The sequence below is a fragment of the Euprymna scolopes genome, chromosome 12 (genome assembly GCF_053919585.1).
Source record: "Euprymna scolopes isolate OS-2025 chromosome 12, ASM5391958v1, whole genome shotgun sequence".
Taxonomy (NCBI): Eukaryota; Metazoa; Mollusca; class Cephalopoda; order Sepiida; family Sepiolidae; genus Euprymna; species Euprymna scolopes.
Genome location: NC_136493.1, coordinates 41,741,860 through 41,754,663, shown reverse-complemented (window position 1 = coordinate 41,754,663; position 12,804 = coordinate 41,741,860). Strand labels below are relative to the sequence as shown.

Sequence of the window (12,804 nt, the reverse complement as noted above, 5' to 3'; positions counted from 1 at the left end):
TGTAAGCCTCCTACAACAGACAACACGCTAGGTAGCATACAAATATTTGTGCGTGAGGTCGCCAAGCTAATCAACAACCTTGATTTCAGTAAAGCAACTGGTCCTGACGGTATTCCAATTATAGTGTTAAAAAGCTACAACCAGAACTTGCCCCCATACTTACCAAACTGTTTAAGCGTTGCCTTAAGGTGAAGTGCTTTCCAACACCCTGGGAAACCTCATCAGTATGTCCTGTATTTAAGAATGCAGGTGATAAGTCGTCTCCCTCTCAATACAGACCAATAAGTCTCTTGAGTATCATGAATAAGTTGCTGTAATCCATATTAAATAGAGAAATAATCAATCAACTCAGCAGAAATAACCTTCTTAGTGACACGCAATGTGGTTTCCGTTCTGCTAGATCTACAGAGGGCGCGCTAACAGTTATATCACATAGAATTAGCGAATCTCTCGACAAAAGCTTCATTTCTAGGGCAATTGCTCTTGACATATCAAAGGCTTTTGATAGGGTATGGCATAAAGGCCTACTTCACAAGATTTCCAGCCACGGTATAACTGGAAATTTGTTCTCTATCATTAAATCATTTTTCTCTGGTAGGCTCATAAGAGTAGTGGTTGATGGGCAGAAATCAGAGGCCCACAGTATTAATGCTGTAGTCCCTCAGAGGTCCACCCCAGGCCGAACTCTTTTCTTGATCTACATCAATGACCTCCCAAAACACATACTAAAATCATTCGTTGACATCTATGCTGATGACACGACCATCTACGGCAACACATCAAAGGCTGCAAATGACAACGTTCTCTCTGATTCTCTCTCCTCAGATCTTGAGCGCGTGGTTCAGTGGTGGGAAGAGGTGGCTGGTTACCTGTAATGCATCTAAAACCAAACTCCTATCCTTACATCATCAACGCTCTGATCTCCCATCTGGCATCAATTAGGATGGATGGCTCTCGTCTGGGAGAGGCCCCGTGTTTTGACAAGCTTCTGGTTTGACCTTTACTCATGATCTGAAATGGAACACGTACATCAAGTCTGTAGCCAAGGTCGCTGGAAAGATTGTGGGATCCTTCTACCGCTCCAGAAGATATCTTACTACTGATGCAATTCTCTATCTATATAAAAGCCAAGTACGTCCAAGGATGGAATACTGCTGCCATATCTGGACAGGAGCTGCTAAAAACAGCCTATCCTGCCTTGACAGAGTACAAAATAGACTTCGTGGCTTAGTGGGGGATGCCCTTTTCTCTACCCTGCAACCTCTCTCCCAAAGGAGAGACGTTTCGAGCCTATCCTTGTTTTATCGTTATTTCCATGGCAGGTGCACGTCTGAACTCCGATCTCTGGTCCCCCCTCGCCGATCTTTCCCGAAAAACACCCGTCTAGCTGAATCCACTGTGAAAACTTTCCCCCCTCTTTATCTGTGCCCAAATCAAAACGTGGATTCCATGAACAAAGCTTCTTTATTAGAACTGCACGCCTGTGGAACTCTGTTCCGTCTGCCTGCTTCCCACCTGACTACAACTTGGATGTGTTCAAGTCCAACGTTAACAAATTCCTAATGAACCGCCCCCTTAAGTAAACACTTCATCCAATCTTCACACTAACGTAATGTACTTGCAATAATCTTTATCACTGGGTGGCTTCCGGGCCTAAATAAGTGGTTACCACTCTGTAAAAAAAAAAAAATTAAAACTATGGTCAACGTATATTTGCAGTTCTTGAAGTAAAAAAAAAATTACTCCTCCTTTCCTCCCAGTTATTATTAAAATACTAAAACCTGGTTAATCTGAACTCGGTTTCGCTCATTTCAGTTAATTCAGTATTTTAACCATCATATAAATGGAAACATTACAAAATAAAAATTTGAACAATTATTAAAACTGCAAATCGAACAACAATTATATGAACACCAGAAGCGCTCAGATGAAAGTCAGCAAAAATAACAGCGAACTGAAGAGCTGTTTATACAGTCATAAGAATAATGCAACCACCGATAATAAAACCGTATTTTCCCAAAATTCAATATTGAATGCGATTAGAAAATTTCTGCTACAGACCTGAAGAAAGTAAATCATTTGTAGCTTATTTTCTTCGGGGTGAGAATAATTATGTATCGACTGCAAACAGTGGTCGGACCAGAAAAAAGGTTCATTTACTATTTCGGAAACTAGAGACGGCCGAGCATGATAAGTTTGTGGATTTTATTTTACCACGTAAAACGTCGATATTGTCGGTCGCCGAGACGATAAACCTCTTAGAAAACTATTTAGCATGAAATTCTCGTTATTTCATACGTGTTTGTCGAGTCTTAATTTGTAGAAGAATGCCGAAGATGATTTCGCTACGTATGCCGCCATGGTGAATAAATATTGCGACGAATTCAAACTTGCAGACATCAGCGTAGACAAGTTTAAATGTTTAATATATGCGCAAGGACAGTTTCTAGTCGAGATGTGGAGATTATGAGGCGTGTCCTAACAATATTAGAGAATAAACCAAACTTAACCCTACAAAAGTTCACAGAATAATGCCAGAAAATAAAAGAAAATATTATTAAAAATTCGATGGACGTCGAAACTGGAGTTGTGAAGATAAAAAAAAAGCAGACAGATAATTTAAAAACCTGATGAAAATAAAAATCAAGTTAGTGAAAAGAACGCATATATGGACACGTAGCTTAGACAGAATTTGGGGATCGAAAGATTCTGTCTCCGTGTAATCGATGTGGTAATTTGAATTGGGGTTAGGACAGTCCATGTTTATCAAGAAAATGTTAAATATGTAAACAAATACGATGCAAAATTCCTCTATACAGAAATAAGATAAAATACAGACTCCGCGTGTGTTTGGCGGCGACGGAAAATATAAAGAAAAAATTCTGAATGTATATGACTATAAAAACCGATGATAAAGAAATAAAATGCCCGTCGATTCGAGTTCAGACCTTTCGATAGTTAATTTAATTACCTGAAATAAATTCAATAAACCCGCAATGCTTAGAACACGCAAAACAACAAAGGCCGTTAACGGTACGCAATTAACTTCGATGGTGAATTTTAAGCGAGCGTCACCTTATTTGGAAAGACAAAAAACTTACAAGCGTATGTATTGAGAAATACTAATAATATGCTGGGCCCGGACTGAATCCATAAATTTAAATTAAGGAACCATTGAATCAATAATTTTTACAATAAATAAATACAAAGTACAACAGACGCGCATGCATTAAAAAAAATTAAAAGGAAACTTTTCTTGTTCTAGGCTATGAGAAGTCAAACAGAATGCGAAAAAAAAACGATGCTGTGTAGACTGAACACAAGTAGTTATCCCTAATGAGAATAGCAAAAAGCAAAAATCAGGCAGGACACTCCATCGCTAGTCCTAAATGAGGCCACCCCTGCCAACCGACTCGATCGTAAATGTTTATGTGACTGCCGGTGATTTTTCACCGACTACGAAAACTTAAACTACATCGCAACAGGTATCAGTCGCAACTCTATTTTCCTCAGTGTTGGAGCATTATTTACCGAGAGTCAACGTCAATCAGGAATATTACGGGCCAAACAATAATAGCAGTAACGCTGTTTTTTCCACAAGATGAAAGAACTGCTGAGCAATTTTCTCTGGTGTCTTTTAAAACTGACATCTCATCAGGTTAACAACACTGCTGGAAACCCCCTGGGAGAATACCGCCTTTTTGTCTGATGGATTATTACCAGTGAAGTCCTAGGTAAGGGTTATTGATTCTTAATTACTTGTAGCGGAGTCTACCCACGCAAGTAATAGATAGTTTTATTCAATTGTCGCGATTAATACATAAGAAAATAGAAATAAAACGTTTTTCTTGCAGGTAAAATGAAAACAATGGCTCTTTACAATGAATCCCCCAAGAAGTAGAAGCTATTGAAACCGTCTAGGACACGTTTGCTATATAGCGCTCCTTAAGCACACTATAACTACGACATTCGGGCAGAAAAAATGAAAACAACCGAGACGTTCATGGTCCACAGAGAAAGGGGCATACTGATACACCGTCCAGCATTATAAGCTTGGGAGGCGGGGCTTGTTGCAGAACTAAACTATGTTATCTACTAATCTACTATTCCAGTCACCATAAATACCGGCAGACTAAGCCGTAAGGTGTCAGTCAATACCCGGTGGACCAATCTAGGACGAACGTCGACAACGAGGAACAACCCACCTATTCTATGTTTTGCAGTACACGTGGTGAGTTTATTTTGACGTTCTGTTTTTCTTTGCAAACTGTAACAGGCTATAACACTTTCCCAGTTTGTTTACGAGATTCTTATTCTTAAGTCCAGTTACTCTTATGATTATTGGAGTATGTGGAAAACTGAATTAGTATTATTTTTAAGCTGATTTCAAATTATCTTTTAATATTCAATTCTGTTCTCCAGTCATGAGATCTTCATTTAGTCATTACTTCACTTTTATTTGCAACCTGGTTGCCATGAGTAGGACTATGACAACAGCATATTCTTTTCACTGTCATGACTCTCGAGTATATATCCGACACAGACACAGTTAATCAACCGAGGACTACACCACTTTATATAAAAACGTATAAGATATCAACGGATACACACTCGAGAGTCAAAACAATGAAAAGAATATGCTGTTGTCCTAGTCATAGTAATGAGCGTATGCTCTCCTATGTTTAGATGCAAATTAGTATCTTTTTTATTGTTATGATATCATCCTAAAAGACTTTTGGAAGACGTGACTTTTTTTCAAGGGACGTGTATGATCTGTCCTCAATAGTTCATCCTTGCGATTAACTTTTCATACTAGTATCTGCCCTGGGACAATTCCATATGCATAAAGTTATCTATAGTGACTTAGTTTGCGATATGTTTTGTAACAACGAGGTTATTTCTTTATGTATTACGATTCTTCAGGATATTTTTTGTTCATATTTTACTCGTTATGATATAATCCTCCATGGCATTACTTCCTCCTTTGAGTTCAATGAAGTATACATAATAGCGCTTACCGCATCCATTCACTTTCTGCTACCATTACTAAATTGTAATTTCTCGGAACTTGGGTTCAAAAAACTGATTTTTTTATTTTCTTTGTAAAACTTTTTCACATTTTTCCCTTTTTTTTTGGCTTGCATTATTCGTAAAAGTTTTCAATATTAAATTTTTTTTCTATCATTATTTTCTTTATTTTAATTTCCTGTTTTGTTTTCTCTTACAGTGACGCGATCTGAATGGAAGGAAGAGACAGAGAACGGATACTAAGGAGGGATTAAATAAAGGAGTAGAAGAGCCACATCAACTGACAATTTAACCAACCAAAAAAAAAAACACAGACACACAAAGAAAGAGAGAACAATATCTGATTGCTTTATGGCGTAAGTTATGCAAATCATGCCGCCTTTATTGTGTCTCTATATTTTTAAATGACTTGTGAAAATGGACAGATCACTGTTAGGTCAACGTTTCAACACGGTTGTCTAGTATCAGATTTATAAAGATGGATGGTCTAGTCACATTGCACAACATGGAAGATTAACCTAAAAAGAAATTTAAAAAAGGCCGAAAATGGTTGAAAATGACATATATGATAACAGCAAGAATTAACCACTAAAAGAATTACATATATTTCATAAAACATAATAACAAACAGTAAAATACAAAACCCCCCAAAAAGAGAAAACAAACATCGGTTTAATTTTACAGTCAACCATAAAACAGAAAAAAACAAACAATTGAAAACAATACGATGAAAATAAACAGTATCCGAAAATAAATATTTGTAATAAAAATGTAAAACATTAAAAAATATATATATATATATATACATTATAAAAAATACACAAAAAAAAGGAAAAATCAATGTATTATCCTCTATTAAATTACACATATGCAAGCATTATAATTTACAGTGAATCAAGAAACGACTCTTCAAGCTTCAATAATTAAAAAAACTTGAATACCTACGTAAATGATGCAGAAACAAACATCCTGCGTATATTATTTAGAAATTATAAAAATCGATCCAAAAGTGAATAATTATTTCGATTAATCTGAAACCTTCACCACTAAATGATATTTGCGTATATCCTCGTCTGTTCCCGGCGTGTTTACGGAAGTACTGCAACTTTATTGTTTGACATGAAGCCTAAGAAGGGCAGCCCATAAGTTGGACACGGAAATTAATTTAAATCGATAAACCGCAATAAATTCGTAACAATTGTTAAAAGCTCGGCAGTTATCTGATATTGCTGCTACGCTCGCTGCAAAATAACTTGCTGGGCCAAGAAGAACCATCGCACCCTTGACAATAATATGGAGTTTTTAGCACAGAAATGGATGTGTCCGAATACTAACAATGCATCCCTTTAACTTCGGCGGATAACATTACAACGGCGAATACTTGTCCGATATAACGACTGCTTGCGAAGTTTTACGATCGGTTACATCATTCAAGGATAACCTTACAGTTTCACGGATATGTCGTTTTATTTCATCTTTTTGCGTGTGAAATGAACCGAAAAGTATAACATTGAAAGAGTATAATCCCCAGGAAGAAAATAGAAGAAGAAAAAATCTGAATGATATAGAGAAATAAAAAGATGAAAAGAATCGTACGAAGAAATCCCAAAATACAAAAACAATAAATCCCCAAGGGTACGAGTATATTGACCAATCACACCATGTGATTAGACGCCATGTTAAATTGAGTTGATTCAGAAGGCATTAAGAGTCTTATTTTATTATTATTGATATTATTATTATTATTGTTGTTGTTAATTTTATCATTATTTTGATTATTGTTATTATGTAATCCATTTTTTCCATGTTGTGGCCATTTTTTATTGTTTAAGTTTTAAATCCAGCCTTTTTTTTTCTTTATAAAATGTTTATGGTTTGGACCAGCATTCACGAATTAATATCGTAGGAAGCAAATTAGCTTTCATAACCTGAGTGAACGGTTTTATGAAATCAAATATTAACCAATCGATTCAAACGAAATTATACAACACAAAGGAATTGCAAATAACCTTACGCATAAACATTGACGTATATACACCGTTATTAACAATATTAAAAAAAAAAGTCAATTGTTTTATGCTTCCTCAAATATGGCTGTGAATTCCATTTAATATTTTATGACATATGTTATCTCTATTTAAAAAAAATGATATCAAACACATCTTTGAAGAAAAAAACGAATACAAGATAAATAACATAAACTGAAGAATTAAGAAAACATTCAATTTAAATTTGTATCAATTAAATGTTCAGCTTGTACAAAATATTATGAAACAAATCAACCGTAGACTAAACATGTAATAAAAGTTAGTAAATAATGTAATTATTTATGCAGAATTGTATCGTTCAACATATTTAATAGATTCTCATTTTTACTACCTATATTGAAGTATTACCAATTATCGAATTCCAATAAAGTTATATTGTATTATAAGGTTATTATAGACAAGCGTAAACAATCATTCCTGGTATAAACATACGTATATGCCTGCTATTTATGTGTCAAGGAATAAATTTGTCATTTCATATATAAACATAATGTGAACGTAGGGAATTAACCAATAAAATCGATTGGATTATTTACTGTAGTTTTATAACTTCAGCCTTCCATGTTTACTTTCTTATTACGTTATTCATTTGTATAACAAGGTTTATATTTTAAAACCAGTGATCATGATATGCATACAACAGACAGCAAAACTAGTTTAAAGATGTAATCAATAAAATGCAAAAGGTCATCCAGCGAGAGGAAAGGCGTTATTGATGACTGAGTAATATATTACTTCACAAAATCACACAGATCCATGTACGTATAAAACTTATATTTAGTTCTTAGTGTTAGAACATAAAAGCACACTTGAAAAATTAGTCTAATAATACATTTGTGAACATACAAATAGTGTAGTATCTGTTCTTCAGATGCTACATTTCAATTTCTTGTTCTCTGTTAGTGGAGGAGAAATCCTTCACGAATGAGACAATTTTGAATTTTTGTCCCTTTTCTCCATATTAAAAAAAACGACCCTGGTGTCTAAGTCTGTCCTGTGAGGAAGCATTGTAAATAGGATCATATAAATAGCTGTGATAGAAACGTTTATGTTTATCAATATTTAAAAAAAATGAAAGCACGTTAAACCTGGTGTATTATAAACTAAATTGCAATCTATTATTTTTTTAATTTGTAAATAGTTCACATATATAGCGTATTTTATATCAGTCTGAACCTATTCTATCACTTTAACGTGCTTTTTTTTCGAAAACGAAAAGAAGTAGACAAATAAATAACTCAGGCATATAGTGAGAAATTATGATTACTCAAGCTATATTTGTTTTATATATTTTGTCCTACCGATAGAACGTGTTATCTTATGTAAATACTGATATGAATCTAAAGTAGATTCATAATATATATTTTATTTAGAATATTTAAATCTGTTTTCGTTTTAGCTTTAAACTCTGGATTTCTAATAATTCAAATAAAAATAAAAGACAACCATAAATACGAAGATTCACTTCTCTGAAAGAAAAACATATTTTCAAAATATGTCGTATGTTATTTAGGCAGTAGAAATCTATATATGTATATATTTGCGTGTAATGTAGCGTAAGTGAGGAGTTTCTCATCAGAAATAGAAGATACCAAACAAACAAACACATAAATAAATGAATAAATAAGAGATATCAAATAAACAAAAGAAAACGATTACAAAACAAACGCGTGTCGATTATATTTTATATATTCTTTAAACTATGTTTTCATTTGTTTATATTAATGACAAAATAAATGAAACTATTTACTCAGCTGATTGATGAAAAGTTTAAGCAATAAAAAGCAAAGAATCAACACTTTACATATACAAAAGAAAGCAACACATTCATACTCAATATAGAATATAAAACACCAACTAAAATTAATAACCGCCAAAACTAAAATTCAATAAATACTACAAACAAACAAAACAGACGATTTATAAATATCCCACAAATACAAACAAATAGATGCATTATTTTTTAGAATACGACATATATCATGAAATATATTATATAGTTACCGCAGAAAAAAAAAACAATAAATAAATAACGAATAGAAATAATAAATAAACCGAAAAGAAATACCAACAAAAAGACCAAAACATTAACACCAGCAAACTCCAAAAATTTCTACAAAACCAAACAAAGGTTGTTTTCATTTTTTTAGTTTTTGCCTTGGAACTAATTTTTAAATCGGTTTGAGAGAATGCGGTCAAAGCGGTTTTATTATGACAGTTGAAAGCCTATTCCTGTTGTTGTCGGTAATCCAAGCGGCTGATGAGGAGGGCCGTAGCAAACTGGCCCCTAGCACAAGTCCCCACCGCCTGCCAAATCTAACCGCCAAATATAGCCGATTACTACACCGGCATCGACACCCAAAACCATCACATCGCCATCGTAACCACGAACCGAGCAAATATTCTTCCGAAAAACGCATCCAGAAACGCCGGAACCTTATCCGACATGGATTATCCAAAAACGAGTTTATCTCCTGCACAGGAATATTATCGGCGTCTGAACGTCGACAAACGGACACTCGAAAAGATGCGTTTTGGCATTATCATAACGCTTGGTACCCTGACTCTGGTGGCCTGCGTCATTTACATCATCTACAGATGCACGCGGAACTTGATGATAGACCCAAATGAAGAGCTGAAAGAAGATGATTGCGAAACAGCGGAGGGAACTCGAGGAAGACTTTTAACACGGACATCAACAACCGACGTGTGTACTATCTCTAATACAGAGTTCTACGTTTGAACAAAAAAGTATGCATATATATATTTTTCAGAATATGAATATTTATATGTAAACAATGATTTTAGAAAACGTAGAAAATTTGTCAAGCGGTTTTTTTAACAGTAGGTACGGCATACCTGCTAACCAAGTTTTAAAAATCGTTTGAAGAAATTGACAAACTCGTTATATGTAGAGAAGCACAAAAGAGCGTCAATATGTATCTATATATATATATATAAATATGTAAATTTGATATGGTGGTTCTGAGTATGCTATTAAACATGCAGGGTGACTCAGAATATATCGGGCAGTCAGAATCATGTAAGCTCACATAATGTCTCATTTTACTGTTCGATCGAACCCGTTATAAGCATCGGCAGTATTTCTCATCTGTGACTGCCCGGCTAAATCTGATTTATTCTGTGGGTTTATACTTGTGTAAGTGACCTCCTAAACGCACCGGAAGTTGTACTTATGTGAGTTGTGAAGACGATTTGAGGGGGGGTAATTGTGAAGGAAAATGATATAGAGGAACGTGATATCCGTAGAGTGGAACAGTGAGACAAAGTGCAGAAGAGAGAAAGAGAGGGCAGAGAGACTGAGGAAAGAGACATCGACGCTGAAGATAGATAGAAAGGTAATAGATTTAGCGTTTAGAGATCCAGAAAATCCGGAAAGCATAACGAAATGGAGGAACAAGAAAATAGGGGCACGAAAAGTGGGATAAGAGCGAAATAAAATATTGGGGAGAAATTGAAAATAGTGAAAATCGATTGATAGATAGATAAACCGATAGTGAGACGGATATTTGACGGATAGATAGATAGACCATATTGCTGCTCAGTGAGAAAAGGAAGAGAAAAAGGAAAGTAAGCTTAGAAGAAACAATCGAGAGTGAAAACAGTGTGAAGACAGGTAATATTAATAAATAGAGATAGAGATAGAGAGAGAGAGAGAGGGAAGAGAGAGAGCGATAGAAGAATAAATATTTGTCTGGTAGATATGTAGAGAGATTATATTATTGTTAAATAAGGAAAGGAAAGAAAATGAGAATATAAGTTGAAAAAAGGGGCAATTAGAGATAAAAGCAAAGATAGTGAAGCACAAAATAGAAAAATACTAAAGAAAAAGAAAGACATTCCAATTATTTAACAAATTTGATAAAATCAATGTTTTCTTCAAAAGGTATTGTAACATATATAGTCCAACAACATAAAATACATACCAAATATTAACTAGTCCTTAACTAAGTTAGGTTAAAAAAAAGTAATTTAAATCCCTCTACTAGTCAGCGATTTATTCTTAACTCAAAAAGTCAATAAAAAGTCAATTATATATATATATATATATATATATATATATATATATATATATATATATATATTAATTAGTTTGACAAAGTCGTTATATGGAGAGATGCACTAAAGAGACAATATGTATCTAGACACACACACAGACACACACACGCACACACGCGCACACACACACTCACACCCACACACACACACACACATATATATATATATATATATAAATATGTAAATTTGATATGGTGGTTACATATATACATATATCGATAGAGAGACGGATATAAGACAGATAGATAGAGATATGGATAGAGAGATATGTAGATAGATAAACTATATTGTCGTTCAGTGAGAAAAGACAGTGAAAAAAGAAAATAAAATAAGAAGAAAAGATCGAGTTTGAAAACATTGGTAATATTATATATATATATATGTATATATATATGTATATATATATATATATATATATATATATTAACATAAATCGTCACAAATATATGAAAAATGGGTGATTAACTCAGGATCGAATCGAAAGAGTCAATTACTCTAATATTTTTATATCTTTGTTAGCGTGTATGGAAATACGATGGTAAAATCATGAATCTCTTTACTTTTCTATTATTAATTATGAATATTAAAGTATAAATAATTATTATTTAGTTACGCAGGAAACCTGTGTTAACAGATGCGTCGCAGTTTATAAGTTTTCGAATGACATGAAAGCGTAATATATTGCTATGTTTGTTATGGCCCAATGGTTCGGTAAATGTCTAGTAGAATTTTATAAACTTCGGAAAGGAAAGAGTATTTTGGAGAGTGAACATGGCATTGACAGCAAAAGAAACAGTACTGTCTTATGAATCACGTCACAATAAATAAATGTAACGTCACGTGACATAAAATTGCATCTTGTCTTGCTGATTCGATTATTAGCGATGTCGTATTGTTTAATATTGTAAAGATAAAGGATCCAGAATGCTCATTACACGCGATCGATTGGTGCTGATAGGGAGGAGCAGTAAAAGAAAGAAAACGTAACACAATTTATCACGAATAATAATCACGGAAAACTATTACAAGCAAACACTTACAACATACTTTCGATGTTTTATGCGTAAAAATAAAATCGGTGGTTTTGTCGTTTTGTTAATATCTATACACTTTTAAAAGTATATAAAATCGGGTTTATGAAAACTTTAGACAATGTCTGAAGTGTCAATTTATTGGAATTTCAAGTGAAGTCAACAAAATATGTGTATATATGAATACTATGTATATAGATGTTTAAAAGTATATATCTGTTATATATATATATATATATATATATATATATATATATATACATATATAAATATATATATATATATAATACGGTTGTAAATATTACTCCCTTTAGTATATATGGATAAATAGGAATACTGTAAATATATAAATTATACATATTTGTTTCTATATTCATATACATGTGTGTGCACATGAGTATGTTCGGATTGTGCATATATATATATATATATATATATATATATATATATATATATATATATAAATATATGCATATATATGTGCGTGTGTGTGTGTTTGTGTGGGTGGGTGTTTGTGTGTGTGTGCGTTTATTGCTTGTGCGAGTCCAAAAGTAGAACGTATTTCTTGATTATTTCTTATGTTGCAAATTCACAAATGCAAGGTTCAATATTCACTT

General features: G+C 33.4%; 1 long non-coding RNA gene across 1 annotated transcript in view; it reads left to right on the top strand.

The window, feature by feature from the left end:
* LOC145291259 (uncharacterized) overlaps window positions 1-10,932 on the top strand; it is a 188,720-nt gene extending 177,788 nt beyond the window's left edge. Inside the window, exon 2 of the long non-coding RNA XR_013869370.1 lies at window positions 5,228-10,932. This is a non-coding gene — a long non-coding RNA (uncharacterized LOC145291259). The remainder of the gene's footprint in view (window positions 1-5,227) is intronic.
* Window positions 10,933-12,804: the final 1,872 nt, after the last annotated feature.